This window comes from Siphateles boraxobius, unplaced genomic scaffold, assembly GCF_051911475.1.
Source record: "Siphateles boraxobius isolate OS27281-9 unplaced genomic scaffold, OSU_SipBor_1 46, whole genome shotgun sequence".
In the NCBI taxonomy this organism is placed as follows: domain Eukaryota; kingdom Metazoa; phylum Chordata; class Actinopteri; order Cypriniformes; family Leuciscidae; genus Siphateles; species Siphateles boraxobius.
Window position 1 is genome coordinate 7,287,610 of NW_027509097.1, and position 25,886 is coordinate 7,313,495.

The window sequence follows — 25,886 nt, forward strand, 5'->3', positions numbered from 1 at the left end:
ATTTTACCATTTGTTTCATAAGAGATATTCAAAAAGGAACGAGAACTATGCCTGAACTCTATTCTTCCTGTCAATACTAGTACTGCCCCATTCAAATAGTTTTAATTTCACTTTCACAGTTTTCTCTTATGATAAAAACTATGTATCTTAAGGGAGGAGTACTATATGAGCAACAGTTCTGTACTAGCGAGGTAATGAGAGCCACAGGCACTTCGACCCAGCTAAATGCTAAGTTCATAAAAAAATGAAAAAGACAAGTTTCTCAGTTACATTAGCAAAATATTTTTCAAATTTTGTAAGCTTCACTGAAAGGGCACAACAAGAAAGAATGGTTCCCAACATTCCCTGGCTACCTCATTAAGTCTTCCTCTGCCTTACTTTACAGGCAGTTTCACCATTGCCTCAATGCACCACAAAAATGGGACAAGCCCTCCCTTTGAAGGGACCAGAAAGTGTTTCAAATACAAGCCAGTTTTAAAGGGAGATAAAAAGGGCAAATGAATCTTGTCCAACTTTCATTTTGGCCCAAAAACAGCCTGTTTTGTCTCCCAATGTCATGTCCTTTTTGCTTACAGCTCTGTTAGCTGGACGGACACAGAAGGCCAGACATTACCAGTTGGTGCTAATGACAAGGCCTGTTGTAGCACTGTTAATCAAGTGTTTTATCGGCATTCAAAGTCAATTGCATCCAATTAGATTCAGTTCCAGCCATGCCCTGAACGTGAGCCATATTCACACATCACGGCTGAATTCATGACTCATGTGTGGAATTGAGATTGGGTTTCCCCCCTTTGCATCTACCAAAAGGGCAAATACAATTCACTGCACAGCGCTGGCAGAAGCACCACCCTCTCTAGGCAACGCTTCACTATGCTAATGAGACTAAGCCAGGGATGCTAGTGTTGACGCTGCAGGATATGTTAGCAAACACTTAAACCTTCAAGTTAAAACACCACACTCAATCAAAAAGTCCATTTTAAATGTCAGTTGGGAAACAGAAGAGAGAAACAACAAAGTATTTTGAATTTCCTTTAACAGCATAACATGCTCGGCCCAATCTCATAGGAGTTTCAGTAGGTCATAACTTCAATGAATAATAGTTGAGCTCTTATATTGTTTGAAGGGAGATGGATATTACAGATGCAGCACAGCCCTAAAGCCATAATCATGCATGTGCATGTATGAACGTATGTCGATGCAATATAAAGAGTGCATGAAAAGAGGCGAATAACATGATTTGTAAAAAAGAAAAAAAACTAAATTGAGCTAGTCAACTTCAGTATTGTTTTGAAAGGATTTAATCAATAGCTTGTTTCTGTTTCAACAAGGGCTATGAAGTGATTACAAATTAATCAAACTGCATGATATGCTGATTAAATAATCAAATTAATCAATATACGCTAAGAAAAGCTCCTAAATGAAGAGAATTCAACTTTACAAAAAGTCAATATATTGCTTATTTTCAAATCAATGAATATAAAGAAAACCACTGGTCTACCGTCAACATCAACACAAGTGTTTGAGTTTGTTGATACCAGTATGCTGTATGTGTATGTTCGTGGAAAAAAAATATTTACAAAATAGTGTCTCTCTCTCTATTTTTTTTTTTTTGTGTGTGTGTGTGTGTGTGTGTGTGTGTGTGTGTGTGTGTGTGTGTGTGTGTGTGTGTGTGTGTGTGTGTGTGTGTGTGTGTGTGTGTGTGTGTGTGTGTGTGTGTGTGTGTGTTTACACTCACCAACCACTTCATTATGTACACCAGTTCAACTGCTTGTTAAAGCAAACATCTAATCGGTCAATCACATGGCAGAAACGCAATGCACTGAAGCATGTAGACATGGTCAAGACAATCTTCTGAAATTCAAACTGAGCATTAGAATGGGGAAGAAAAGTAATTTAAGTGAATTTGAACGTGAAGGGCTGGAAGAGTTTTTCAGAAACTGCTAATCTACTAGGATTTTCTTGCACAACCATCTCTAGAGTTTGCAGAGAATGGTCTGAAAAAGAGAAAATATCTAGTGAGCAGCAGTTCTACCTTCTTGGTGCCAGAGGTCAGAGAATGGCCAGACTGGTTTGAGCTGATAGAAAGGCAACAGTACCTAAAAATAACCACTTGTTACAACCGAGATATGCAGAAAAGCATCTCTCAACGCACAACACGTCTAAACTTAAAGATGGGCTACGGCAGCAGAAGACACTGGGTGGCACTCCTGTCACCTAAGAACAGGAAAATGAGGCTACAATTCGCACAGGCTCACCAAAATTGGACAATAGCAGATTGTCTGATGAATCTCGATTTCTGCTGCGACATTCAGATGGTGGGGTCAGAATTTGGAGTAAACATGAAAGCATGGATCCATCCTGTCTTGTATCAATGGATCAAGATGGTGGTGGTGTGTAGGTATTTTCTTGGCACACTTTGGGCCCCATTAGTACTAACTGAGCATTGAGCAATTGAGAAAAAAACACCACAATTGAGAATAAACTACCTGCGTATTGTTGCTGTCCATATCCATCTATTTATGACCACAGTGTACCCATCTTCTGATGGCTACTTCCAGCAGGATTATGCACCATGTCACAAAGCTCATATCATCTCAAACTGGGCTGCATTTCTCAAAAGCATTGTACGCCTAACTAGATCATTGAATCATTGTAGATGGTCTATACAATCAACTTAGCTCACAGCCCAGGTTTCTTGAATATGACAATGAATTCACTATACTCAAATGTCCTCCACGGTCACCAGATCTCAATCCAATAGAGCACCTTCGGGATGTGGTTGAATGGTGGAATATATATATATATATATATATATATATATATATATATATATATATATATATATATATATATACATAATTACATATATTTTAAATACTATAATGACATCTCTCACATTTACTGAAAATGTGTCTGCAGTAGCTCACTGGTGTTATATTATTCCGAATCCTCCCCTTTACCATCCTTAAAAAAGTTAATGTTTGTTACATTAAGTATCACCCCTCCGTCTAGTCAATGGCATAGGTAAAATTGGTAATGATCTCTAGTGCAGCAAGGGCACTGCCCCTGTACCAAATACATCTCTGCTACACATTTACATTTACTGAAAACCAGATGCTATTTTAATTGGTCCATTAAAAATTAGTCTGACAAGATTTGAACTTGTGAACCGTCACAAGAAACATTCCTCTGAGCCACAACATCTCACATTCAGGTAAGGGGCTGAGCCCCCTAAGGCTGAAATCCTAGAATCGCCCCCGGCCATGAGCAATCAGAAGCGACCGAGGGACTGAGTTTTAGTCTCGCGGAAGGTTCAGTCGAGTACCCAGCAGGAGATCTGCACCCACAGCAGGAATCTGAGCAAAATGTGAAATTTCAGACAGAATTACAGCTGCCTCCAACACGGTGTACAGGGCAATTCAGCACAGCTCATCTGGGAGAGGAGCAATTATCCTACAGGGAAGGGCTGAATCTTTTTCCCAGCCTCCATTCACACCATGCCCTAAGGAATTCCCGTAGCCTGCCTTCACACAAACACCAGAGCCGCCCGGATCGCATTGGAAAGCAACAGGAGCTTTTGTTATGGCGGATTCAGATTTGATGCACGCATCTCTTTTTAAGACACGGTGTCAAATGATTTACTGGAGTCAGCTCAAAAGGGAAAATGAGTGCTCGCAAGTCTCTGGTGTATAACCAGCTCCTGTTTAGACTCAAGCAAACTTCACGAACATGATAAAGCCCACTCTTTAAATGGTACGGCACCATATCTCAGCACACTCTTAAAATAGAACACATGCTGTTAAGAGAAAGAAGGAGAGGTGAATGAGAGAGGAGAGGTAATGTTTATAGCTCAAAGGTTACTCTTTCATAATTATGGAGATTTCTCATTTCTCAGATGTTCTCCTAAGAACAAATGTCACACAGTGAGCGTTAAATGGATTGTACTGTTGTTTAACAACATACCGATAATTCAACTAATGAAACATCTTACCAAACAAACTGTCAGTAGAGGAGAGTTCATGAAATGTCTCCTAAAATATCTAAAGATAATTAAAGACACAAGTGATAATTGTTGACATACAAAAGAAAAGCTGTAACAATTAAAGTGAATGATTTGGCCTTGGAAGTATTTGATGAAAAATGTTTGAGGTCAAAATGAGATCTGACTTTTTGATGGCAAACTTGTATCTTTTCTTCTGAAACTCTAGAAGAGACACATGTGAGATTACTGGGGTTTTCCATTCCTCAGGAAACTTCATGTTTCACAGAAGTATCAACTTTTTCTCAGATGTTTCTCCTAAAATGCCTAAGCAGGAATAAAAACAGATTTAAATGAGAAAATTGTCATCATACAGCATTCTGAAATCAATGTGGATAATTTATTCCTGGAAGAATTCTATCAAACATGTTTCAGGTCATTTTCTTCTGAAAGTAGTGGAGATGTATTTGAGAATACCAGCATCTTTTTTCTCAAGTGCAAAAGATTTCAGAAAAAGTCTCCAGTTGCTTTCCATTTAATCTCATTACTGCCTAAGAGAAACAATTAAGATCTCATCTGTGATTTTTCTTTTCTGTAGGAGGAGAGGAGAGAAGGGAAAGGTGAAGAGAAGACTCGAGAGATGAAGAGAGGACATGATAATGTAGTCATGCTGAGATGTGTTCCAGCAAAGCCAGCATAAGTCAAACTCCACCGAGCGACTCGGCAGCGAGTTCAATTACAAGTTGGTGCTGAAGGTCAGATATTGTAGTTCAAGTGATACAATGTGCAAAGATGGATGGGCCTGCTGATAATATTTAACTAAGTAATCTCACAGTACAGTGAGAGCTTGTTTAAAGAGCTCATATCCTTGGAAACCCTTGGCTCATCGAGGCCTCTTATTATAGACCATCGGCGCGGGTGTCCCTCAAACATTAACTCCAGTTACTTATGCAGTCTGCAGAGTCTCCGACAAATATCCCACCAAAATGAAAGGATGTACTCTTACTGAGATGAAACAAGCTGGTAAAGATGAGGAGGGGTTGGCCACTGCTGTAAGAGTTGTAGAAAACCCTTTGTTGTATAAGTGCATCATTTAAAAGTTTCCCCTATTTTAAAGTGAAAAAGACCTTCCCTCCGCACTAAAAGAAATAAAAAATAAAATAAAGTGTGCGAAATGAAGTGCAAGGCGTGACAGACACACAGCTGAGCTGCTTTACAAGTTACTCGCAGCTCCGCTTGATGAAAAAACACAGCCCATGAAATGACACAAAAGGTATGCCGCCGTCGAAATCCTCTTTCATGCAGTGAATAGAGAGAGAAAGAGAGCTGCCGTAGAGTGATCAGTGCCTCGCTGTGAATAGTCTACTGTCATCAGCCTGCCTGCGCTAAGGAAAAAGATCTGTCAGCTCTTATCAACGCACAATCACAAAGAGACATTAAAATATAGCATCTGAACTACTCCAGCTTTTTACACCACTCTGTGTTTCTCTACACAATCAAGCACATTTCCCACATCACACGTATATGGCCTTTATACTATTGTGAAGAAACTGAACTGAATGAGTCGGGGCTTTTATTCACATGGCACACGCAAATTTCCCTGACTACTTGATATACAGTAATGGAATATGAAGTACAACTCACTACTCGTACTGTAAGGAATCATTTTTGGGTAGAGAATAAGAATAGCATTGAAATTTGACATATCTCAATTTGTAATTTCATAAAAAACTGACCAGGAAATTTGGTTACATTTCGGCTAGATGCAATGCTCGAAGTGGAAAACAACCAGTGGCAGTACTCCTCTTGCTGGATGGATTAATTGTATTTTTAAGCAAATGTACAAAAAATACAGCATAATATATATATATATATATATATATATATATATATATATATAACAATATTTAATTTAAAGAGACTAACATCTCTCAGTCCTCATCGATCACTGTTTAGTACATTGTTTGGAGTTTGACAACTCAAATTTAATGCCGAAAGGCAAAATCTAGGCTTGTAAGACTAACAGTCTTTGTTTAGGAAGAGCAACAGGATCAAAATACTTTGAACAGAATAGTGCAGAATTGCAGATTGGTGACTCCCGGCCAACTTTGAGCAAAGTTTAGTTCTTGCCAATTGCCAGAGGTGTCAAGTAACAAAGTACAAATACTTCGTTACATTACTTAAGTAGAAATTTTGGGTATCTATACTTTACTTGAGTAATTATTTTTCAGCCGACTTTTTACTTCTACTCCTTACATTTTCACGCAATTATCTGTACTTTCTACTCCTTACATTTTATAAATAGCCTCGTTACTCCTATTTCATTTCAGCTTGTTTTCATTTCGGGTTGTCATCGTTCAAAAAATGTCCAATTACACAAACGTTTAATAGATCTGAGTCCCACCTCCTGAACATCGCTAAACTGATTGGCTCTGTGTTTTCTTTCTAACTTGTGAGAGGCTGTTACATTTGGTTGTGTGAAGCGGCAAAACTCATCCGAAGGAATTAGGAAACCTAGATGCGGTAAGTGACGGACAAATCAACAGTTTTCTGCTCAAGAATACGGGGCAAATCGCGTCAAATATTGATTTGGGGACAGCCGTTTTTAGAATATAGTACTGTAAGACAATCACGGGATAAGTGGCAAACATAATCGAGAGTGTGTGTGTGAGAGAGAGAGAGAGAGAGAGAGAGAGAGAGAGAGAGTCTGTGTGTGTGTGTGTGTGTGTGTGTGTGTGTGTGTGTGTGTGAGAAAGAGAGAGAGAGTGTGTGTGAGTGAGAGAGAGAGAGAGTCTGTGTGTGTGTGTGTGTGTGTGTGTGTGTGTGTGTGTGTGTGTGTGTGAGAAAGAGAGAGAGAGTGTGTGTGTGTGTGTGTGTGTGTGTGTGTGTGTGTGTGTGTGTGTGTGTGTGTGTGTGTGTGTGTGTGTGTGTGTGTGTGTGTGTGAGAAAGAGAGAGTGTGTGTGTGTGTGTGTGTGTGTGTGTGTGTGTGTGTGAGAAAGAGAGAGTGTGTGTGTGTGTGTGTGTGTGTGTGTGTGAGAGAGAGAGAGAGAGAGTGTGTGTGTGTGTGTGTGTGTGTGTGTGTGTGTGTGTGTGTGTGTGTGTGTGTGTGTGTGTGTGTGTGTGTGTGTGTGTGTGTGTGAGAGAGAGAGAGAGAGAGAAAGAGAGTGTGTGTGTGTGTGTGTGTGTGTGTGTGTGTGTGTGTGTGTGTGTGTGTGTGTGTGTGTGTGTGTGTGTGTGTGTGTGTGTGTGTGTGAGAGCGTGTGTGTGTGTGTGTGTGTGTGTGTGTGTGTGTGTGTGTGTGTGTGTGTGTGTGTGTGTGAGAGAGCGAGAAAGAGTGAGAGAGAGAGAGAGACAGAGAGAGAGTGTGTGTGTGTGTGTGTGTGTGTAACCCTACATTATAGGATCAAAATATCCCCATAAAGATAGCAATATCCGAAATCCTTGTCGGGATTTTTTAAATTTTTTATTTTGAAACGGCTTATAAATCAGACTACGTGATGTTTTAAATGCAGAAAGTTATCTGTGACAGGGTTAGTGTAGGGGGGTAGAATACACAGTTTGTACAGTATAAAAATTATTGTCTATGGAAAGTCCCTATAAAACATGAAAAAATAACATTGCTTGGTCTGTTGAAATGAGAGGCCTGTTTGATCAAGTTGAACCCTTGTCATCCTAGTCTCATCAGTTGGACTGAAAGAAGTTTCAGTGCACTTAGGACACTGAAAACATGTCTCAGAGCAATGGTCACAATGACACTTGACAGTATTGCTGTGTGTCGTGTCCAACAGGACAAACTTGACAGTATTGATGCAAAACATATATGCCAACAGTTAATTTCTGTTAAAGGGATAAGTTCACTTATTTAAAAATGAAAATTCTGTCATCATTTACTCACTCTCAAGTTGTTTCAAACCAGATTCTTTCTTCTGCTGAACACAAAAGAAGATATTTTGAAGAATGTCGATAACCAAACAGTTGATGATAGCCATTGACTTCCATAGTATTTTTTTTTTCCTACAATGGAAGTCAATGGCTACAATCAACTGTTTGGTTATCGACATTCTTCAAAATATCTTCTTTTGTGTTCAGCAGAAGAAAGAAACTGGTTTGAAACAACTTGAGAGTGAGTAGCCTAAATGATTTTTGTTTTTGGGTGAACTATATCCTTTTAATGAAAGATGCCGACGTGTTTGGCTTCTTTAAAAAGCAAGGAACAAGACAGTATTGCACTATTGCATTGCACTATAAACGGAGTAAAGTTAAGTCTCTGTTAAACTGCCTCCTTGTCTTTATTAGTTACCTGTAACATTACAGAATTAATTAATTAACGTATTTGTTAAGGTCAATATAGACTAAAAACCATAATACATTATCATATTAATTTCCTGATTCCTCCACTTCTGTGGATGTCCCCAGTCCCCACCAATCTCAAAATCAAACCTACGCCCTTAAAGAGAAGTATAAACATATACCATTTCGATGATAACATGCCTCTGAAGTTTGACTTTTTGCACCATTACAATACTTATAGGCAACTAGTCATCATATCTTCCTCTCCGTGAAACACATGTTAATGCTCAGTAGTACACACATATGGTTCTTTAATGTATTTGCATTTTACTAAAATAGAAATTGGACTGAAATTCATTTTCTATGGGCATATATGCGGCTGAAACAGGTAGTGCATTCCAAATTTTTCAACATTAACATTTTAATATAACGTTATAGTCATGGCCTTTAGAAACATGTTGTTTTGAGGAGGTGGTAGTGCCCCTGTGGAGCGGCCTAAGCTTTTGTCCTTAATGGCATTTTTTTCTTTGCATTACTTTTACTTTTATACTTTAAGTAGATTTGAAACCAGTTACTTTTACACTTTTACTTGAGTAAAAAGCTTGAGTTGATACTTCAACTTCTGCAGAAGTCTTTTTAAACCCTAGTATCTATACTTCTACTTGAGTAACGAATGTGAATACTTTTGACACCTCTGCCAATTGCTAAGTTCTTACCAACCAATTTGTTTTTATTAGTTTGACTTTAGACTGATGCCACATCGCTTTAAACTCTTTAAAGTATAGCAACAGCACAAGTAACTGTGCCTAACAACTTGTCATACCGCACAGCATGCAACATACGAGACATCTTGTAAACCCACTTGAATGCAATGGGGTCCATCCACCCTTCCTGAAGACATAAAACACATCAATCTCTCCACCGCTCAGCTGACTAATTTTCGTCCCACCACAAACTTCTAGAGCAGAACAGACTTTCGTCCCTGAAGCAACAACAAAAACTTTACAGAAAAGATCACAACATCAAAAGCCCACACACTCTCTGACTAAGAAACGCCCAGGTATATTCTATCAAAGGGAATTGTTGCCAAAATCCTCTTCAGTTAAGAGACGGAGAGGACTGTTTCACATCAAAGGCTGCTGTGGAGTTATGTTTCTGCACTCTTTAATTCTGCAGGGCAAGACACAATTTTATTTGTATTTAAAGTTTAGGGGAACAAAAAACAAAAAAAAGTTGATACAATTGACATCATATATCTTAAAAAATGTTGCTTATCCACCGTTATCATCCTACAGAGCATATTTACCCAGTTACCCAGTTAGAGTGGCAAACAGCTGCTAATAGAGTGGTGCAGGGATGACGTCAAAACACAGAAGACTAATTCTCCGCTGGTGCCCTCGAGATTTTACCAGGGGTTTTAAAATGTCGTTTTTTTTTTCAATTTATGAGTAAAATAAGGTCTGTGGTAAACATAACTTGACGATACATTGACGTTTTGTTCTACAATGTAAACTGCACACATTAAGGTTCCAAACATTCTTATAGTAAATTATTAGACACGTGTTTTTAACAATAAACATAACTGCTTCAAAATTCACGTTTTTGGAATGAGTGTAATTTATGCTGTAGAACAACATGTCAAAGTATCGTCAAGTTATGTTTACCATAGGCTTTGTTTTACTGTTTTGTCAAAACCCCCATTATAAAACCCCATAGGAAAATCTCGATGGAACCAGGGGTGAATTAGTCTTCGGGGTTTTGACATCATCCCTGCACCACTCTATTGTTCTGAAGGTGGTAGTCGCATTGAGGATGCAATTTTATGGCAGTTCGGACCAAAATTAAAAAAGGGACAAAGAAACAAACTTAAGTTTGGATCATGCAATCAAACCAAGAGTGAAAACAGCCTTAAATAAGGGGCGAATCTCACCGCTGTGATCCATTAAGATTGACTGAGTGCCAGAGAAAGGTGCACACTACAAAACAACTTTAATAGCAACTAAACCAGTTAAGTGAGTAATTGCAACAGAAATCATGAGGGAATATTAGCTACATGCTCCAGCTAGTGATCTGTGCGGGCGTCGCCGTGTGTCCTTGCTGTATAGAGTCATTCAGTGAAATAAGAGATAGAGTCACTCATTTTATGGTGGCTATTTTATAATAAAGTCATATGGTTGGACATTGTGATCCTTTCAAATTGGCCCATCTGGAGTGTCTCGCTGCCAGCCAGAGGTCATACTATTACATTTAGCCACTGGTTTTACTATATCTGATATTGCACCTCATCTGTCTTGTGAGGGGTGAAATATGTGATTCCTTCCTGAGAAATCTTTTCATTATCATGACATTTCTCCCCTCGGTTTAAATAAATGCATGAATATAACGGCAAAGCTTTGGTTTTTAATGTGAATTCTACTTTGTACTCCTTTTAGAACTACACATACCTTTCTGTAGAGCAGTATGCAGACCTGTTTGTTATTACATATAAAGTTCAAATTACATTATTCATCCTACAGTATTAGTAGTACATTATTTTCTTCAATGAAATTTGTCCTCAATGCCATTAAACACATTCCACAAATACATATATAGTTTTTTTTAATGAACTTAATACTTTTATTCAGCAAGCACGCATTGAATTAATTAAAAGTGACAGTACAGACTTACTGTACACTGTTACAAAAATTATGTTCTTTTGAGCTGTATATTCGTCAAATAATCATGTGAAGAAGTTTCCAAGCAGTCACTGTTTCCCAAATATTAAGCAGTTTTCAAGATTAATAATAAGAATTGATAAAAAGAATAATAAGAAATGTTTCTTGAGCAGCAAATCAGCATATTAGAATGATTGCTGATGGATCATGTGACACTAGACTGGAGTAATGACTGTTGAAAACTCAGCTTTGCCATAACAGGGGAAAAAATGCATTTTAAAATATTAAAAAATTTACAATTTTAGAATATAAAAGACCTATTTTAAATTACTATACTATTCTTCACTGTATTTTCTGATGTAGCCTCTGTGAGCATCAGGATAATAAGGAGAATAAAAAGAAATCCTACTGACTCCAAACTTTTGAATACAAACACACACACACACACACACACACACACACACACACACACACACACACACACACACACACACACACACACACACACACACACACACACACACACACACACACACCACCTGAAATATGAAAAGCTTAAAACCAAAGAAGAAGAAAAAAGAAGGAACATCAGTGGCAAATTAAATTTATTTTGAAAGCACTTGCTTTACTCTCATTTTATTATTTTTTACCACCATTGTCTAGAAAACGGCTTTTAAAAAGGAGTTAAGGAATGTCCCGATGACTTTTATATTGGTCTCAGAGATGAAAAGGAAGAAATCCCTTTTCATGAGCCATATTATGCACTAGCCTTGATCTTGAATTTGGCATAGCACACCTTTGCCTCACGCAAATACTGAAGCAGAGTGCCTACATACCCATAAGTAGTTACATATTTAAAGCGACCTCTGTTTCAAGGTTAAAGCTTGGAAGGTAGAAAAAAGGGAAAATAAAAAGCAATTTCACATTTAATATTTGGTCTGTTGTGCTTATGAGTTTGAAAATGTGTGTGTGTGTGATGTCTATAGAAACATGCAACATCCCCTTTTAGAGACAGGATCCCTCAGGGTCCTCTGACGCTCCGCACACATTGAGTTAAAAGACTTGGAGGTGGGGGGATTTCAAAGCCTTCCCTGCAGACATGCTCCAGCTTTGTGCATTTTAATAGTGAGATATTCAAATCTCCTAGTCCACCATCCCTCACCCTCATTTCTCCATCAGTCCATGCATGGCACTTCTGTCTGCTGCTAATGGGATGCCATGTACGAAAGGAGAGGGCTTATTTGGGGAGGTCTCTGCCTCCTTGAGGTTAAAGGACCTTGGAATATGCTTTCTTTTCATTCTTTTTTTTCTTAACTGAATGAACTTGGATAATTAAATGGAATAAAATACATTAAAATAATGTAATAATGGTAAGAGGAAAATTGGAGAGGTTCACTAGTCATTCCCCACAGCTGTGCAGGCTATTAACAGCAGTATCAAGGCGTTCTTGCGTGAAACCTTGAAGCTGCTTGCAATGAGAGTTAACAAAACTCCCACTGTAAGTCCCCTGCAATGTCTTTGGTAAACAAGGAAATTAAAAATATGCACATAAACCCCAGCATTATTAGATGATATTTCCTCACTGCCACTTGGTATATGAGCAGAACCAGAGCAGACTCTGTGATTTGTTTGCCTAATATTGGAATTCACAGAAGTGTTAACTAAGTAAAAGTGCATTTGGGTGTTAATTTGTTTTCGGGTGTCCAGACGTCTCTAGTGATTTGCGGCCTTGAAGTCAAGTCAAGTCACCTTCATTTATACAGCGCTTTTAACAATATGGACTGTTCCAAAGCAGCTTTACAGTGATAATAGGAAATTAAAGTAACAGAGATTGTTTTGGCTTTACAGCAGCTCTAGAATAAAGTTAATGTCCAGCTAAAGTTAGTTTTGATTGATTCACTTCTGTCGCAATGATCATTAGTTATTAACTTAGGGGCCGCTAACACGACACCGTTCTAACACAAAACCTTTAATGCGATCCGGCCGCTCATCTGCATAAAACTGTGCCTGGTGGCTCTGAGAATTTTTTTATCGCTTCCGCGTAGCCACGTGAATCGGAAATATCCCGACAACGTTTTATCAGTACAGAGGTAAAGGGAAGGAGGCCTTCACAAGGGAGAGACTAGTGACACTTCAGGACTGCGTTGTCGTCGGGTCCAGGCGCAGGTCCTTCATCAGATTCGGATACGGCCTGGATCCAGCGGACTGCGGTAAACCTCGGTATAAATAATCCAATAATTTGTATTATATTATACGTTTTCCTAAATCTTCCTAATGACAATTTTATGATTGGTCTATGTACTACAACCACTTCTGATTTAAGTTGTCATGGATTTTATACAATAAAAAAAAAAAACTTTTATCACAAAATAAGGCAGAAAATACTGTATATTTTTTATAGTTTCTATACTGTAATAAAAATGTCAATTAGCACTGGTTTGTTTGTATATTTTATATGAAAATACCCCAATATTGCTTGCAAAAACGCACAAAAAACCATATATTGTAGCAACCGTGTATTTATTGTCTTCATGATTCATTAATCAAAACATTTCTGCTTTTTATTCAGCAACGACAATAGCTGGATGCCTTTGTCTATATAAGGGATTAGCTGGAATGTCATAAATTATTACTTTTATGAATCGGTTTTTAACTTTCTGGTCCAAAGGTGACAAAACATTGACGCACCTAGAAAAAATTATATCTCACAATACATTTGAAAAATGTTTTTCACAATTGTTTATTTTGAAAAAAAGGGCAATCACTCTGACTTCCTATTTCAATCAGAAAACCTACAATCCAATTCATGTAGACCAACCCAAAGTTGTGGGCCTTCTTCACAACTGCTAAATGACAAATGAAGGGCTTCGGAGCCTCCCTTTAGTATAATTAGGGACCATTTGAAATGGGCGGGGGTATACATTGACCTTCTACTAAAGGGGGAAAAAACAGGAGGTATAATCTAATAGTTGCAAATTGTTGATGCATAAATTAAACATAATAGCGTTGGCTGTTCGCCCTGCACTGTTTCCCATGTGGAAATGCCCTGACTGGGCTACAGATCAATGGATGGACAGGGTTCACATGGCATCTGTTTGATCAAAGTTTCCACACCAAAGATCTGGCATCGTAATTGCATCGGGTCGGGCCAGTGCGGAATGTGGCTTCGAAATCAAAACGAGCCACTGGGTTTCAGAGTCACGGAGGATAAGAGCTACACGTTCTGTGCTGAAGGACATCGCAAATTCTTTTACATTACCATGATAATAAAGAGAAAGGCTTCCAGTTGCTACCATTAAGGCAAGCAACAAATATATCATCCCGCTCCCTGCGTTCTAAAGAGCGGGCATGATGTCCTGGCCCTAAATTGACCCTCACTTCTCCCGTATCAGAACATGCATAAATACCTGGGGCAGCAGAAACAAGGAAAGCTATTAATCAACGGACACGGGGGCTCAGAACTGGAACGGCTTTAAATCCAATAGGAGATTCCTTTCAGATGTTTAAAGCCCAACGGTTTAATATCCCCACCATCCCCAAGTGGGTAATTGTTTCGCCGCTGCAGACAGAGAAACTGTCGATCAAGTCTCGCTTGACCTTGTTTCTGTGTCTGTACTGACCTCCGGAAATGTAAAGCAAAGATCATATCACATAAAAAGCAATACTCCCACAAACGGGCCCCAAGCTGCAAATTGATTCTGCTGCCATGGAATTCACTCCCATCTCAGAGAAGCAGAAGGGGTCTCCTTCCGCCGCATTCATCCTTTTTTTTGCAGATATCTGTCCTGCGCGTCAGCTCGCAGATTTTTATCGTTATGAAAAGGCACTCTGCATATGCTGCCGGTGACAGATAGCAGAGGGACAAATAAACCGGCGACTCTGGCTGCCGGTTTTTAACACATTTCCTCTGTCGTGGCGCTGATAGCAGCAATTGTCTGCAGTAATGGGCCGAAGGGAGCGAGAGCCGCCGTGGCGACATTGCCCGGAGCGGGCCATGGAGATGGTCTCAGGAGACTGCCGCCCCCTTTGTCTCGACGAGAAGCCAGCAGACGAGATGGTTATCCCCTTACTGTCCGAAAGCCACCGTTGTCTATTAAATCCCCTAAATTGAATTTAAAAGAGTCTCAGATTACGTTAGAAAGTCTGCAGATGTCCTTGCAATGGACCAGGGACCAGTGACCCATAGCCTAATTAAAATTCAAGCTGAAAAAGTTGTACTTTGATCAAATCAAACTTTAATTAGCTCAGATAACCCCAAGCTACCTCCAAAACATTACCAACTGGAGGAATCGAGGACATTCTTTCGGATGCGCTAGAGTATGCACAAAGGAGAATGTTTCGGCGCAATTAGAATCAGCTTTAGAAACAAGCATCAGTAACGGCCATTTTCCACACAAATCAGCATAAGGTGATTAACCTTTGGTACATTATCATTGTCCGTCTCTTTTGCACAGACCAATGTCAAAGGTCCTGCTAGCCAGAGGTATTGGCAAAATCAAATTCCCCCAACCTTCTGGATCACTCGAGTTGGTGCTAAATAATTGATGTGACCATTGAGACCGGTGGCAGTGGCGATTGCAGTGATTTGATTTCAGAGCAAGTCTGAATGGGTTCAAGATCTTTACAGACACCCCGTGGAGGGCCAGTGAGAAATGTCAATCGCACCTCATCTATGGACGGGGGCTTCTCTGCTACACAGAGAGAGCGGCAATCTCCAGGCAATCTGCAGCAAGTTCACCATCCACATTTAATGAGACACACACACACACACACACACTCAGTTTTAGCTCTGACAAGTGTCAACTTCACTGCAACAATGGCACGTAAGAGGATTTCCTTGATAATATGAAAGAAAAGAGAGCAAATGACAAAACAGTGATATTATCATCTAATTGACTGCTATGTTTGGGTTACATATTTGCATGTTTGTGAAGACAAAGTCTATGCAAATTGCTATGGTGGTTACTGATTTGATTTGTAGCCACAGAAATCTAGCCAAAACAACTATTGAAGATTTTGTCAGTTCATTACTAATAGTGTGTGCACTATGTGCTGAAAAAGGACCGTATTATGCTTTTTTTACATTTTCAACTTTCTTGTTATGTTATGTTATTCTCTATATCAGTGCGCACTGCTTCTGAACTCCCTGAAACACCTCGATTGAAATCTTACGTTTTCTTCCAGTTATGAACTTGTCACAATATTCCTCATTTAAATAATTTCCAGCCAAGGGATAGGCAAAAAAAAGGGGCGAGGCCTGGTTGAGCTAGTTAGTAGTGTGTTGAAACTTGCGGTTAATGGCGGGCGTGCCATTTCTCAAACATGCTCGAAGTGGTTGACCAATCACAACACACTGGTCCAGCGAACCAATCAGAGCACATAGCACTTTTCATAAGGAGGGGCTTCATAGAGACAGGAACTAAACAGAGCGTTACTGATAGACTGGTAAGAGAAGTACTGAAAAAAAATGTTTTTTTTCCTTCATATTCAAGCATTAAAACCTATTCTAGTAGACCCCAAAAACAAAAACAAAACTTTGTAAAAGGACATAGGCCCTCTGTGAAAAGTTTCATATATTACATAAATTAACTGTCGATTTAATCATAATGAGCAAAGAGCAAAAACTGTCCGGGTTAAATGTTTTGTGTTATGTTGTGCTGCGAAGGCCCAATCTATTATGTATCCCATCACATATGTTGAGAATGTCATACAAATTTATAAATCTAATGAAATGGAACAGACATGTTGTCTTGCAGATTTATTTCATGTTACTTTATGAAACTTCCATATGTTCTGCTGTGCATCTGACAAACTACAATTGTCACGCTTGCAATGGTTCATTTTTCGGTCGGCGTGATGAGTAACGCCACCCTTGTAATTCTTTTCAGGTATTCAGTCAAATTCTGCACCGGCAGACAAGCCGTTCGCAAACACCTGGGATTTGAGCATTCTGATTGGCGGAGGCTAACTTAATCATCTATAATTGGTGGAGTGGTTCTCATTTATAATGACTGACAGCATCGATCTGTTTCAAAGGTAAGCCATCAGGCCTAATAAATAAAGGAAAAGAAACAAGTAGTCACATTCCAAATGAGCAGAAAAACGGCAACATGACACAATGTAAAAATGAGACCCACATCATATCTTATTGAGGAGCGAGTCTAATCCCCAGAAAGAGAGGCTAGATATCGATGTGCATGATATTAAATTTAAAAATCTTGGGACCTTAAATAATTTAAGCGTGAAAGATCACAGAGTATTTGATCTAGTCTCTGTATCAAAACTACATTACACAGGGCAAAAACTGTGACAGAGCCTCAAAAAGAGAACTTTACACTGTCTCACAGCAGAAATGTCACAACATGAGGGATTTCGAGACGCTGAAGGGGTGCTACTGGTGCATGGATTCCCTCTCTAAAGATTTCAGTGAGGCATGTGCTCAGACTGCTCACACATATGGCAGAATACACACGGATAGGCTATTGCATGTACCTGTGAGAGAAAATCAACCATTTGTTCTGATCACATTGAAAACTATAGCAAGAAAATCTGCATCTATTGTCAAAGCTCCTTGAGGTTTGCATGCATTACAGTTGTTCTGTATAAAAACGATACGTTTCATCAGTAGCCCGAGGCTGTTTATTTGTTGCCTGAGGTATCGATACCGAGGTAACAGAGCTTGTATCACATCAAAGCCAAACTAAAAAAATGCATACATGTTGTTTGTCAGTGACTTGAGTTTGAATTCACTTGCAACATTTCCTGTCCTCTCTCAAGCATAGTGTAAATAAAGAGTAGTGCAAAGGCAAGTATAAAATTTTGTTTTTGTCTTTGTCAAGAAAAAAAGAAAAAAACTCTTAGAGGAGATCAAAGGCGTCAAAATGCTGCAACTCAACTAACTGTACATCTGGTTTATTTGACAATAAGACAAAATGCAACCTCACAGCCAACAGCAGAAATTCGATTTGAAACAGCCAGTGATACTCAGCTAGGATTCAGTGTGCTTATTACACACGGAAAGCTTGGATACATTTTGTCTGATTCCAAAGTGCTCAGAAAAGCTCCAGGCAAAACACATGACCAGGGTAGGTTACTAGTTTGTTTCACGATTAAACCTCTGCGATGCTATCAACGAGCCTTGGGGATCTTTTAGCGAAGGACTGCCTCCGGAAACAATGTTTTGTCTGTAACCTGTAACCAGTCATGTTCCTCCCTTTGTGTCATCGGGCCTGAGCTTTGGACCAGAGTGTGTCCCTTCCCCTTCAATAAAGTACGTTTCAATGGCCATCCAAGTCATGTGCAAGAGCCCGGCTCTGAGCAATGACTAACAAATGTGTTGAGGAGTAAGTAATGTCAGGTTGCCACACTTGCCACAGACTGCAGAGAAAAGCAAAAGATAAATGAAAAGCCTCACACATATATATATTTTTTTATTTTTTTATTGTATGCATGAATCAATAGTGCTATTTGAAGCTTTATTATGATACAAAACACTTTCCTTTTTCTAAGGAATAACAGCAGTCTGCTTGAGGTTAGATAGCCTTATCCTTACTCAGCAATTCCAGTCAAACTTTCTTTTGTTGAGTTCTGTGATGTTAGGCGTAATATCTTCTCGAACAGCTCAATTTCTGTTTAGCAAAGAGGTAACACTTTACAAAGAGGCTCTCTGTGTTAAAATTAGTTAATGCAATGGCATTTATTATACTGAATTAGTGTTAATTTCTACATATACTAATGAATGTTTAAAATTCCAGACAGTTGTGTAAATTAATCAGATATTGTGAACATGAATGAACAAAGAATAATAGTATACTTATAAATTAACGTTAACAGATAAATTAATGCTGTACATCTGGTTCATTTGGCAATATTAAAAAAAGTCAACCTCACAGCAAACAGCAGATATTCGATTTGAAACAGCCTTGTGATAAATTTAGTCTGATTCCACCGTTCTCGGGAAAATGTTGTTCATTATTAGTCCATGATACCTAATGCATTAGCTAATGTTAACCAATTGAACCTTTGTGTAAAGCCGTCTCCGCATTCATAACACGTTACTGTTTACAAAGATAAATGAATCCATGATTTTATAATGTTGCAAAGACAACTATATGAAACACCCTGCATAAAGAATTTCACCTCAATTCTTCATGCATATTTACAACAATCAGTCACAGTGTTTCCTTTGCTTTCAGCCTCTGTCAATGAATTGGCATTAATTCACAACCTCGTGTGTTTATCACCTGCAGGCCTTGTCTAAAAAGTGCTGTCCTAAATTACCAGATAGCAGATAAAGGTATTTTGTCATGGGGCAGGATTTGTAATTTCAAGGTATGCTAAATTATAAAAATATTAAAGTATGTGAACATTTCAAAAAGAAAAAAAAACAGCATGTGTATAAATGTGAACGCCTCAAGCTTTGCTCTGTAATAGAATCTTGGACTTTTCCTACATAAATTGAAGGATATAATTCAAATGAGCTGAAGCATTTTAAGGTCAAAGAAATATTAAATTCATGCAGCACTGACAAATTGTCTGACAAGAAAAAAGAAACTATAGCGCTTTCTAACTGCATACACTCAAATGCAAAGCAACACTCACACAGGCCAACAGGAACGGTGTGACTGTCCATGTCAACTAACATTAAAAGATGAATGGCTTTTATATGAAATTAGGTTTAGCCTCTTTAAGCACCTTTTCATCCGTGTTCAATGTTTCCACATAGACACAGCACAACTTTAACAGCCCCAGTCCAAAGATGTGTCAATCTCACAGAGCTCAACTCTCAAAACTCTGACAATCACACATGAATCCTGCTCTCTCCTTCTCATTCCATCTCCATTTTTGCCTTTCTTTCCTCTCATGAATCACACATTCGACTGTCCCCCTCCAAAACAGATAAGGGCAGAACGCGGAAAAAGCAAACCACGACAACGGAAATTGTCTACACGGTGCCGATCAGTAAAATTAGCATGACAATACTCACTGTGGGGAGAAGGGGGCAGTCGGAGCGTGGCAAGTCACTCTGTCCGATGAACCTGCACGGGTGGAAGAGCGGGAGAGAGAGAGAGAAAGAGAGAACAGTCAGCTGTGAAAGCACAGTTAAGAGAAAGGGAGGGGTGACGAAGAGCCGGCACATACAGAAAAACACAAAAAGAATCTGAAACACAGAGGAGAACGAGGATGAAGCCGAACGGTAGGAGAGAAATGGGGAGGCAGCAGAGGGAGGGGAACATGTGATGAGAATAAAAGACACGTGGGAAGATGCTGTACTTTTAAAAGTTCGACAAACGAACAGGAGAGTTTTCTTACTGTTATTCAGTCATGTGACACCACTGGGTGAACTAGATACCTTATTTAACCTTGCAGTTTAAGCATAATTGTTTACAGTAGCAATAGAACCAGGCAAATAATGAGCTTCTTTGTGATTTGCATGGCAATACAACATGTTTTTGCAGTTTTAATGATTTTCGGAAATGCTTTAATGAAATAATTTACCCAGAAATTTAAATTGCAGCACTGTAACTCACCCTCATGTGATTTGAAATGCGTATGCTGTTAACATTTTTGTGAAACCCAATAAATAACTTTTCAAAGAATCTTCACAAAGATATTTTCCATTCAACGACAAGTTTCATGGTGACCACAGCAAAATGCCAAAAAAGTGCACCATAAAAGTCATCCATATGATTTGTGTACTATATTACAAGTCTTCTGAAGCTGTACAATAGTTTAGTGTGACGAACAGACCAAAATTAAGGTCAATTCTAACTTAATCAGACTTTACACCTCTGCTGCAGTCCTCAAATGGCATCTAGTGAAGGTTGAACGTCATATGAACCACTTTCATGGTGCTTTTATGGTCCGTTTTGTATGTTATTTAGAAAAAAATAACAGTATAGTTAGTTTCGGAACAACATGAGGTTGAGACAATGACATAATTTAAATTTTTTGGGTAAAATATTCCAGGCTAATTTTTTTTACAGGCTAGTGTTTGTCTTGAATATGCAAGTATGTGTTTCGACAGTTCTATCAGATCACTTTATCTCTGAACTGCCTTTGATAGAGAACTGATGATCAACATTACAACACTGCACTGTGAAGCAACTCTCTCCTTTTAGTATCTCTGTTGCTGCCCAATGTCTCATTCTCTCTTTCTTTCCATTCTACACTCTCAGGGGTGTTTTATCTGCAGAGACAGTGTCACTGAAAAAAAAAACAAGATTCGGAATAGCAATAATCAACTATATAAATATAAAACTGATGAATATTACAAAATATGAGATTGAATATTACAAAATATGAGATTGAATATTGAATTAGCCACCTACTTTCTAAAGTAACGGTGTCTTAAAAGGTATATGATCAAGAATATTTGTTGGCAAAATTCAGTAATTTCAATAGGAATTCATACAATCTGGAATTTCTTGTGAAAGGCGAAAGATTACCACATTGACCAACACAAAAAGCTGCTTGGTTTGAAAGTGACATCTGTGTGAGCTGTGCTTCATTCATCTCTATATTATTGACAATGTACCTTTTTTGCTTGTTAAATTCACAACCGCAACTTAGCAATGACACCAGTGAATAAAGTTTCAGATGAAGATGTATATCTCCCATTGTGTTCTCAGTGAAATAATGAATAAATAGTCACGTGTGAGAAGCCATGTCACTGACAAACCTGCTATCATGTCCGCAAGCAGTCCACAGATCAGCATAAAATGGAATAAACTGGTTAATATGACTAATTACAAAGTTAACAACGTCACAACTTTTGTCACAACCAGCTCAAAACGAACTTAAAATAATGACCTGTGAGTAAGCTGATTAAGATTGTTAATTTAAAAATAGATCTCACTGTAATGTTTACACAGTATTTGATGACAAATGATTTGAACGGACGGTGCAAATAACAAGTCCAAAAACAGTTAGTGGTGACAAACAAAAAATATGCTTTTATGCTGTATATTATAATTAACATTAAAAATGCATGTTAACAAACACATTAAACATAATATTTGTTGTCAATTGGTAAATGCTGATCCCTATGCCTAAAACCATAAAATCTGTGTAAAGATCAAAGGGAACTGGAACATGAATTTACATCCGACTAAAAAAAGAAAAAAAAAACTTTGCCTCCTCATTTCAGGAATCCACAATGCAACACTGTTCTATCTGCTTCTCAGATGTGTGCGTCTCTCTCTCTCCTTCTCTCCTCGAGTGACAAAAGCAAGACCCCATTCCTAATCTGACCCCAAAACAGCAACGAAATCCCCCAGGCCTTATCATCCTCTGCCTGGGCTCTGTTCTCGCTCCTTTCATATCCCCTGCCTCTCTTTCTTTCTTTCATTCTCTCCCTCTCTCTCTCTCTCTCCGTCACTCTCCATTGCATCCTCTCTCCCCAGTATAACCTCTTCCTCTGTCTGCTTCTCTCTGTAAACGGCTTTCAGCCGAGCAGAGATTACCTAGACCATGCTCTTCAGAGCAGCTTCAAAAAGGGTGCTCTGGGCTGGCAGCCTGGATAACACCCCCCCTCCTCCTTCCACCCGGGTGGAGAGAGGGGAAAGTCACAGGGAGATTGGCTTGGAAAATGTTTGCAGAAGAAAAAAAGTAGAAGAAAAAATACAGAGGATGCAGAGGATGTCACACACTTGCTACGCTCACACACAAACGTTTGGGAGTGACGGACATATTTACTAGCACGTGCGACTCCTGAACCGTTCTGTTCATACAACAACTAAGAGCTGCTTGATAATGGTCTAAGTGAATGCATAGTCAAGCTTAATTAACCGAATGTTTTTAATGAAATCAAATAAAATTTATTTTTTTACAATTTTAAATAAAATCCACAGCAGCTTTGGCACGTGCGCTCTGTGGTTATGCAGCGTCATCATTGTTTCGCGTTCTCATTGTTTTGCTTGCATGTGGGGGATTTCATGCGGAGTAAGCCGTCCGCGAATCGCTCATATTAAATCATCCATTTGCATTATTTCAACGTATATATATTTTTGCCGCATCAGAGGGATTCCAAAGTGCTGCTATTTAAAGCACGTTGAACTTTGCAGGCTTGCCAGTCTTACTTAGTTTTGACATGCACATGCTGAGGTGATGATTTGCTATTAGAAACAATTCCAAAACACTTTTGACCCGCATTATAGTTTGACACCTCAGTGCATTAACATGATGCATGCTTGATTTATTTGCTGTGAAATGCATCATATGGGATTCATGAAGAATGCACAAATTGTGAAAATGCTTTGATAATTGCACCTATGCAATTGTGTGGCGATAAAAAGCACTATCAAGCAGACAGTCTACTGTTACTATATAATGCCAGGTAGTTCACATGAATTTGACAAGTTACTTATATTTAATAGAATGTCTAGTGGACTAATAGAATGTTCTTGTAAAACAAAAATGTATATGCAGAGCTTGACATTATCACCCGCCAAATGTGGGTGGATTTCAGCTGTGGCGTGTAACGCAGTCACTCCGACTAGCCATTTTGGCGGGTTGAATTTTATAATATACATTTTCCAATTGTAGTGTTTTAAAAAGGCATCTGAAATAATAAACTAGGTGCAATCTAGTGTTGTCAAAAATATAGATTTCTCGATACATAGCTAAACTGAAATAACTGAAACTCTTCCGTAAGATAGCCTGCCCTCCACAATACCAGCTGCAGGTTCTCGCTCTCTAATCTCTCCGACAGCGAATGACACACAAATTTGCGTCCTTTTACTCACTCGTTTCATTTACAGCTGATGGATATTGTTGGTGTTACAGAGCTTGAATTTCGAGGGATTGCGTGTATTGAGCATAATTTTACTCATTCACTCCCCAAGTGCGCGCACATAAAGACAAGTATATTGGCTATACAAAACAGTATAATGGGTCCGTGCCTTAGGTCTTAAACAGAGAGCAGCCTAATATACTACTGGTTATCAAAATTATAAGATAATATTAAAAATATCTATATGGCAGTTTTTCCCTATAGTATCAATGTCAAAATTGTGGCTAGTGAAAATGCTTAGTGGCTAGTAACTTTGGAAAACCACTAGCTACAGTGGCTGGTGAGCAAAAAGGTTAATGTCAAGCCCTGTATATATGTAAACCCAATGTAAACCTCACAGGACCACCACTGTAATTTTGTATTAGAATATTAATTTAACACACCAAATGAACACATGAAATTGACATGCCCCCAGAATAAAATGCTTGATTTCTGCACTACACTTTTTGGAGGCCCAAACAACAGTTCAGAAAGTCTAATCCCTTTATATTCTTTGATGTGAAATCTTTGATGTGCATCCCTCCCAGTGTAAACCCAATGCCTATTTCTCTGTCACCATGTCCAGCCTGTCTCTGTGTTATGTGAGACACACTCTCTGCCCTCTTGCTCCCCGAGAATGTCCAATTAGAGGAAGGTCGGATCTGGTAGCCATGTGTGAGGCAGCCACTTATTCTGTTACCGTTGGCCGATCCGTCACGCTCCTCTCCAGCTTTCTTTATTTTATTCTTCCTCCCAAAGGGCAGTGGCTAACTCTATCACCGGGACAAATGACCCATCAGTGGCACCATTCATCAGCTTCCTTAGAATCACTTGCTCCGGCCACAGTTCCACCCTTCCACCCCCTCTAAAAAAGAGCTGCCCCTTCCACCGGCTTTCCCACCGAATCTTACGTTGTGTGTGTGTTTGCACGTACGTGGGTGTGAAATCAAAAATCAAAGAATGCGCCTTTGTGCGTGCAGCGCTCAGCTAAACTGCATTATAAATCTCTCCCACATGTGCAAAATAAACACACACGCCATCCAAAATAGAACCACCTCTTTTACCAAACATAAATTCATAAGCTTTTGTCAAAGCCCTTTGTCTGGTTTTATTTGCTTGTCAGTGTTGTTTTCTTGTTTTATCTCCCTCGGCAGCTATTCTTACGCCCACACCGTCCCAACACCTCCACTCGGGGTGGGAATCTTTACATAAGTGATGAGGAGAGCAAATGAAATGACTGTAATTTGGTCAGGGGCAGCATGTACGTCCTGCTTAATAGAGGGGGGCGTCTTTCCCATTGCTCTGAGATGAGCTAGGTGGGTGCGTTCTTATTAATTAAGACAGTCTCATTACCGCGAGTCCAGGCGCTCCATGAAATCAGAATTGAAAAGTCAAGCAAACTGAAAAGGAAAAGACAGCTAGGACATGACAGATGGTCTTTCATCACACAAGGATTTATCGAGAAAAATAATAAAATCGAAATAAATAAATAATGAGCTTATGGAGAGCAGAACTAGCACATTTTCTCCCTCCTCTCCTTAATTCTGGGCAATTAAAAAAAATTTTTTTTCCTTCAATAGCACAAAAAGCATATGGGGACATTACTCATTTGGTGCTGTTTTGCCAGTATAGTTTCCATGGCAACCTTAGAGCAAGAAACATGACTCTCTTTGCTGGTGGATACAGAGTCACTGGTGTAGCCTGTGGTACTCGAGATGTGAACTTTGACTCTTTCCAGCCTCGTTTTAGCAATAATCTTGTTATTGTACAACATATCAGACCTGTCTTCCCTGGGAAGCATCATACAAAATATGAAAACACAATACCAACGAAATGAAATGTATTATTATTTTTGTGAATAATCGTGAGCGCCAATTCGGCTTAACCATCATGCATATTTAATTTTTAATATGAAACATCATTCAATATCTCGAACGTACGATCGTATTCTGTGTTTGCGCCAAAGGCTGATTCTAGACTTATGTCATGCAGAAAAAAATATAGAAGAAAACCACGTGCTAAAGACACAGGCACATGACAAAACATGTGAAATTTAATATCTACTGTTGATAAAGTATCTATTGATACAGAAAGATATATTTAAGAGATATACATTTGTGGGAAAATATCATGTGCTGAGAGCAAACAAGGTCAGTGAGAAAAGAATCAGAGGTATAAATATAAATATAA

General features: G+C 38.9%; 1 protein-coding gene across 6 annotated transcripts in view; it reads right to left on the bottom strand.

The window, feature by feature from the left end:
* rbfox3a (RNA binding fox-1 homolog 3a) overlaps positions 1-25,886 on the bottom strand; it is a 441,507-nt gene that overhangs the window by 297,360 nt on the left and 118,261 nt on the right. For all 6 annotated transcript variants that reach the window (XM_077200542.1, XM_077200545.1, XM_077200544.1 and 3 more), the window contains one exon: positions 19,911-19,962. The gene's annotated coding sequence lies outside the window, so the exon portion shown is untranslated. The remainder of the gene's footprint in view (positions 1-19,910; positions 19,963-25,886) is intronic.